The 6,000-nt window shown below is 43.3% G+C and overlaps 16 non-coding genes across 16 annotated transcripts; 8 read left to right on the plus strand and 8 right to left on the minus strand.

Annotated features, from left to right (window-relative positions):
• The first annotated feature begins 47 nt into the window (after positions 1–47).
• On the plus strand, positions 48–119 carry Trnaq-cug. Its single transcript has one exon. It is a non-coding gene; the product is annotated as a tRNA-Gln (tRNA).
• Positions 120–477: 358 nt separating this feature from the next.
• Positions 478–566, minus strand: Trnay-gua. The gene is given in 2 exon segments: positions 478–513; positions 530–566. It is a non-coding gene; the product is annotated as a tRNA-Tyr (tRNA).
• A 248-nt stretch (positions 567–814) lies between these two features.
• Trnaq-cug lies at positions 815–886 on the plus strand. Its single transcript has one exon. It is a non-coding gene; the product is annotated as a tRNA-Gln (tRNA).
• Positions 887–1,244: 358 nt separating this feature from the next.
• Positions 1,245–1,333, minus strand: Trnay-gua. The gene is given in 2 exon segments: positions 1,245–1,280; positions 1,297–1,333. It is a non-coding gene; the product is annotated as a tRNA-Tyr (tRNA).
• A 248-nt stretch (positions 1,334–1,581) lies between these two features.
• Positions 1,582–1,653, plus strand: Trnaq-cug. Its single transcript has one exon. It is a non-coding gene; the product is annotated as a tRNA-Gln (tRNA).
• Positions 1,654–2,011: 358 nt separating this feature from the next.
• Trnay-gua lies at positions 2,012–2,100 on the minus strand. Its single transcript is given in 2 exon segments — positions 2,012–2,047; positions 2,064–2,100. It is a non-coding gene; the product is annotated as a tRNA-Tyr (tRNA).
• A 248-nt stretch (positions 2,101–2,348) lies between these two features.
• On the plus strand, positions 2,349–2,420 carry Trnaq-cug. The gene has a single exon. It is a non-coding gene; the product is annotated as a tRNA-Gln (tRNA).
• Positions 2,421–2,778: 358 nt separating this feature from the next.
• Trnay-gua lies at positions 2,779–2,867 on the minus strand. The gene is given in 2 exon segments: positions 2,779–2,814; positions 2,831–2,867. It is a non-coding gene; the product is annotated as a tRNA-Tyr (tRNA).
• Positions 2,868–3,115: 248 nt separating this feature from the next.
• Positions 3,116–3,187, plus strand: Trnaq-cug. The gene has a single exon. It is a non-coding gene; the product is annotated as a tRNA-Gln (tRNA).
• Positions 3,188–3,546: 359 nt separating this feature from the next.
• Trnay-gua lies at positions 3,547–3,635 on the minus strand. The gene is given in 2 exon segments: positions 3,547–3,582; positions 3,599–3,635. It is a non-coding gene; the product is annotated as a tRNA-Tyr (tRNA).
• Positions 3,636–3,883: 248 nt separating this feature from the next.
• Positions 3,884–3,955, plus strand: Trnaq-cug. Its single transcript has one exon. It is a non-coding gene; the product is annotated as a tRNA-Gln (tRNA).
• Positions 3,956–4,313: 358 nt separating this feature from the next.
• Positions 4,314–4,402, minus strand: Trnay-gua. The gene is given in 2 exon segments: positions 4,314–4,349; positions 4,366–4,402. It is a non-coding gene; the product is annotated as a tRNA-Tyr (tRNA).
• Positions 4,403–4,650: 248 nt separating this feature from the next.
• Positions 4,651–4,722, plus strand: Trnaq-cug. The gene has a single exon. It is a non-coding gene; the product is annotated as a tRNA-Gln (tRNA).
• A 359-nt stretch (positions 4,723–5,081) lies between these two features.
• Positions 5,082–5,170, minus strand: Trnay-gua. Its single transcript is given in 2 exon segments — positions 5,082–5,117; positions 5,134–5,170. It is a non-coding gene; the product is annotated as a tRNA-Tyr (tRNA).
• Positions 5,171–5,418: 248 nt separating this feature from the next.
• Trnaq-cug lies at positions 5,419–5,490 on the plus strand. The gene has a single exon. It is a non-coding gene; the product is annotated as a tRNA-Gln (tRNA).
• Positions 5,491–5,848: 358 nt separating this feature from the next.
• Trnay-gua lies at positions 5,849–5,937 on the minus strand. Its single transcript is given in 2 exon segments — positions 5,849–5,884; positions 5,901–5,937. It is a non-coding gene; the product is annotated as a tRNA-Tyr (tRNA).
• Positions 5,938–6,000: the final 63 nt, after the last annotated feature.

The following is a 6,000-nucleotide window of genomic DNA, read 5'->3' on the forward strand; positions in this document are numbered from 1 at the left end:
ACGTCAGAACACTGCTAAGTGTATTTACGAGTCCCATTCTCCTGTCTGGTTCCATGGTGTAACGGTTAGCACTCTGGACTCTGAATCCAGCGATCCGAGTTCGAATCTCGGTGGAACCTTCGTTTAGTCTAAATTTTCTGTAATAAGCGTTTCTCGCCGAGGAAGTAACAGCGATAGGCTCAGGGGTGTAGTTTCTACGTTTGTATTAAAAACGAGATGTCTATGAAACGGCTGAATATTGGTGCGACTATGTGACCTATATAGCACATTAAACGAGTAATGCCTGTAAGAGCAAGCAATTTTACTATAATTCGAAGAAATATCATTATCCTACGAAGGCTAAGAATCCCATGATTATCAACTAGCTACTAGAAGCTGAGCAAATGAATTTCCTTTAAAATAGGTTTAAAACATAGGGAGGTTCTGACCGAGTGGGCATGCTCTGGAGCCTCTTTGCTCCTGAGATTAGAAAAACAGTCCTCTGGGCCGGATTTGAACCAGCGACCTATGGATAACTGTGAATCTTCCACTACAGTCCACCGCTCTACCAACTGAGCTACCAGAGGCCCTGCATACTTTCTTATTCGTACTGATTGCTTTACGTCCGTCCCTGTCTTTCGTTTCCACACACTGCTACTCAGCGCTGCCATATAGACGCACAGGAAATGCAGTCATCGGCTGCAAGTGCAAACATTGCCCAGATTAAGTTTTATAATGCTCGATCGTGTCAATTATGTTAAAAAATGCAAGTAGGAAGTGTCTGAAGTACGTCAGAACACTGCTAAGTGTATTTACGAGTCCCATTCTCCTGTCTGGTTCCATGGTGTAACGGTTAGCACTCTGGACTCTGAATCCAGCGATCCGAGTTCGAATCTCGGTGGAACCTTCGTTTAGTCTAAATTTTCTGTAATAAGCGTTTCTCGCCGAGGAAGTAACAGCGATAGGCTCAGGGGTGTAGTTTCTACGTTTGTATTAAAAACGAGATGTCTATGAAACGGCTGAATATTGGTGCGACTATGTGACCTATATAGCACATTAAACGAGTAATGCCTGTAAGAGCAAGCAATTTTACTATAATTCGAAGAAATATCATTATCCTACGAAGGCTAAGAATCCCATGATTATCAACTAGCTACTAGAAGCTGAGCAAATGAATTTCCTTTAAAATAGGTTTAAAACATAGGGAGGTTCTGACCGAGTGGGCATGCTCTGGAGCCTCTTTGCTCCTGAGATTAGAAAAACAGTCCTCTGGGCCGGATTTGAACCAGCGACCTATGGATAACTGTGAATCTTCCACTACAGTCCACCGCTCTACCAACTGAGCTACCAGAGGCCCTGCATACTTTCTTATTCGTACTGATTGCTTTACGTCCGTCCCTGTCTTTCGTTTCCACACACTGCTACTCAGCGCTGCCATATAGACGCACAGGAAATGCAGTCATCGGCTGCAAGTGCAAACATTGCCCAGATTAAGTTTTATAATGCTCGATCGTGTCAATTATGTTAAAAAATGCAAGTAGGAAGTGTCTGAAGTACGTCAGAACACTGCTAAGTGTATTTACGAGTCCCATTCTCCTGTCTGGTTCCATGGTGTAACGGTTAGCACTCTGGACTCTGAATCCAGCGATCCGAGTTCGAATCTCGGTGGAACCTTCGTTTAGTCTAAATTTTCTGTAATAAGCGTTTCTCGCCGAGGAAGTAACAGCGATAGGCTCAGGGGTGTAGTTTCTACGTTTGTATTAAAAACGAGATGTCTATGAAACGGCTGAATATTGGTGCGACTATGTGACCTATATAGCACATTAAACGAGTAATGCCTGTAAGAGCAAGCAATTTTACTATAATTCGAAGAAATATCATTATCCTACGAAGGCTAAGAATCCCATGATTATCAACTAGCTACTAGAAGCTGAGCAAATGAATTTCCTTTAAAATAGGTTTAAAACATAGGGAGGTTCTGACCGAGTGGGCATGCTCTGGAGCCTCTTTGCTCCTGAGATTAGAAAAACAGTCCTCTGGGCCGGATTTGAACCAGCGACCTATGGATAACTGTGAATCTTCCACTACAGTCCACCGCTCTACCAACTGAGCTACCAGAGGCCCTGCATACTTTCTTATTCGTACTGATTGCTTTACGTCCGTCCCTGTCTTTCGTTTCCACACACTGCTACTCAGCGCTGCCATATAGACGCACAGGAAATGCAGTCATCGGCTGCAAGTGCAAACATTGCCCAGATTAAGTTTTATAATGCTCGATCGTGTCAATTATGTTAAAAAATGCAAGTAGGAAGTGTCTGAAGTACGTCAGAACACTGCTAAGTGTATTTACGAGTCCCATTCTCCTGTCTGGTTCCATGGTGTAACGGTTAGCACTCTGGACTCTGAATCCAGCGATCCGAGTTCGAATCTCGGTGGAACCTTCGTTTAGTCTAAATTTTCTGTAATAAGCGTTTCTCGCCGAGGAAGTAACAGCGATAGGCTCAGGGGTGTAGTTTCTACGTTTGTATTAAAAACGAGATGTCTATGAAACGGCTGAATATTGGTGCGACTATGTGACCTATATAGCACATTAAACGAGTAATGCCTGTAAGAGCAAGCAATTTTACTATAATTCGAAGAAATATCATTATCCTACGAAGGCTAAGAATCCCATGATTATCAACTAGCTACTAGAAGCTGAGCAAATGAATTTCCTTTAAAATAGGTTTAAAACATAGGGAGGTTCTGACCGAGTGGGCATGCTCTGGAGCCTCTTTGCTCCTGAGATTAGAAAAACAGTCCTCTGGGCCGGATTTGAACCAGCGACCTATGGATAACTGTGAATCTTCCACTACAGTCCACCGCTCTACCAACTGAGCTACCAGAGGCCCTGCATACTTTCTTATTCGTACTGATTGCTTTACGTCCGTCCCTGTCTTTCGTTTCCACACACTGCTACTCAGCGCTGCCATATAGACGCACAGGAAATGCAGTCATCGGCTGCAAGTGCAAACATTGCCCAGATTAAGTTTTATAATGCTCGATCGTGTCAATTATGTTAAAAAATGCAAGTAGGAAGTGTCTGAAGTACGTCAGAACACTGCTAAGTGTATTTACGAGTCCCATTCTCCTGTCTGGTTCCATGGTGTAACGGTTAGCACTCTGGACTCTGAATCCAGCGATCCGAGTTCGAATCTCGGTGGAACCTTCGTTTAGTCTAAATTTTCTGTAATAAGCGTTTCTCGCCGAGGAAGTAACAGCGATAGGCTCAGGGGTGTAGTTTCTACGTTTGTATTAAAAACGAGATGTCTATGAAACGGCTGAATATTGGTGCGACTATGTGACCTATATAGCACATTAAACGAGTAATGCCTGTAAGAGCAAGCAATTTTACTATAATTCGAAGAAATATCATTATCCTACGAAGGCTAAGAATCCCATGATTATCAACTAGCTACTAGAAGCTGAGCAAATGAATTTCCTTTAAAATAGGTTTTAAAACATAGGGAGGTTCTGACCGAGTGGGCATGCTCTGGAGCCTCTTTGCTCCTGAGATTAGAAAAACAGTCCTCTGGGCCGGATTTGAACCAGCGACCTATGGATAACTGTGAATCTTCCACTACAGTCCACCGCTCTACCAACTGAGCTACCAGAGGCCCTGCATACTTTCTTATTCGTACTGATTGCTTTACGTCCGTCCCTGTCTTTCGTTTCCACACACTGCTACTCAGCGCTGCCATATAGACGCACAGGAAATGCAGTCATCGGCTGCAAGTGCAAACATTGCCCAGATTAAGTTTTATAATGCTCGATCGTGTCAATTATGTTAAAAAATGCAAGTAGGAAGTGTCTGAAGTACGTCAGAACACTGCTAAGTGTATTTACGAGTCCCATTCTCCTGTCTGGTTCCATGGTGTAACGGTTAGCACTCTGGACTCTGAATCCAGCGATCCGAGTTCGAATCTCGGTGGAACCTTCGTTTAGTCTAAATTTTCTGTAATAAGCGTTTCTCGCCGAGGAAGTAACAGCGATAGGCTCAGGGGTGTAGTTTCTACGTTTGTATTAAAAACGAGATGTCTATGAAACGGCTGAATATTGGTGCGACTATGTGACCTATATAGCACATTAAACGAGTAATGCCTGTAAGAGCAAGCAATTTTACTATAATTCGAAGAAATATCATTATCCTACGAAGGCTAAGAATCCCATGATTATCAACTAGCTACTAGAAGCTGAGCAAATGAATTTCCTTTAAAATAGGTTTAAAACATAGGGAGGTTCTGACCGAGTGGGCATGCTCTGGAGCCTCTTTGCTCCTGAGATTAGAAAAACAGTCCTCTGGGCCGGATTTGAACCAGCGACCTATGGATAACTGTGAATCTTCCACTACAGTCCACCGCTCTACCAACTGAGCTACCAGAGGCCCTGCATACTTTCTTATTCGTACTGATTGCTTTACGTCCGTCCCTGTCTTTCGTTTCCACACACTGCTACTCAGCGCTGCCATATAGACGCACAGGAAATGCAGTCATCGGCTGCAAGTGCAAACATTGCCCAGATTAAGTTTTATAATGCTCGATCGTGTCAATTATGTTAAAAAATGCAAGTAGGAAGTGTCTGAAGTACGTCAGAACACTGCTAAGTGTATTTACGAGTCCCATTCTCCTGTCTGGTTCCATGGTGTAACGGTTAGCACTCTGGACTCTGAATCCAGCGATCCGAGTTCGAATCTCGGTGGAACCTTCGTTTAGTCTAAATTTTCTGTAATAAGCGTTTCTCGCCGAGGAAGTAACAGCGATAGGCTCAGGGGTGTAGTTTCTACGTTTGTATTAAAAACGAGATGTCTATGAAACGGCTGAATATTGGTGCGACTATGTGACATATATAGGCACATTAAACGAGTAATGCCTGTAAGAGCAAGCAATTTTACTATAATTCGAAGAAATATCATTATCCTACGAAGGCTAAGAATCCCATGATTATCAACTAGCTACTAGAAGCTGAGCAAATGAATTTCCTTTAAAATAGGTTTAAAACATAGGGAGGTTCTGACCGAGTGGGCATGCTCTGGAGCCTCTTTGCTCCTGAGATTAGAAAAACAGTCCTCTGGGCCGGATTTGAACCAGCGACCTATGGATAACTGTGAATCTTCCACTACAGTCCACCGCTCTACCAACTGAGCTACCAGAGGCCCTGCATACTTTCTTATTCGTACTGATTGCTTTACGTCCGTCCCTGTCTTTCGTTTCCACACACTGCTACTCAGCGCTGCCATATAGACGCACAGGAAATGCAGTCATCGGCTGCAAGTGCAAACATTGCCCAGATTAAGTTTTATAATGCTCGATCGTGTCAATTATGTTAAAAAATGCAAGTAGGAAGTGTCTGAAGTACGTCAGAACACTGCTAAGTGTATTTACGAGTCCCATTCTCCTGTCTGGTTCCATGGTGTAACGGTTAGCACTCTGGACTCTGAATCCAGCGATCCGAGTTCGAATCTCGGTGGAACCTTCGTTTAGTCTAAATTTTCTGTAATAAGCGTTTCTCGCCGAGGAAGTAACAGCGATAGGCTCAGGGGTGTAGTTTCTACGTTTGTATTAAAAACGAGATGTCTATGAAACGGCTGAATATTGGTGCGACTATGTGACCTATATAGCACATTAAACGAGTAATGCCTGTAAGAGCAAGCAATTTTACTATAATTCGAAGAAATATCATTATCCTACGAAGGCTAAGAATCCCATGATTATCAACTAGCTACTAGAAGCTGAGCAAATGAATTTCCTTTAAAATAGGTTTAAAACATAGGGAGGTTCTGACCGAGTGGGCATGCTCTGGAGCCTCTTTGCTCCTGAGATTAGAAAAACAGTCCTCTGGGCCGGATTTGAACCAGCGACCTATGGATAACTGTGAATCTTCCACTACAGTCCACCGCTCTACCAACTGAGCTACCAGAGGCCCTGCATACTTTCTTATTCGTACTGATTGCTTTACGTCCGTCCCTGTCTTTCGTTTCCACAC

The sequence above is a fragment of the Schistocerca piceifrons genome, chromosome 2, assembly GCF_021461385.2.
Source record: "Schistocerca piceifrons isolate TAMUIC-IGC-003096 chromosome 2, iqSchPice1.1, whole genome shotgun sequence".
NCBI lineage: Eukaryota > Metazoa > Arthropoda > Insecta > Orthoptera > Acrididae > Schistocerca > Schistocerca piceifrons.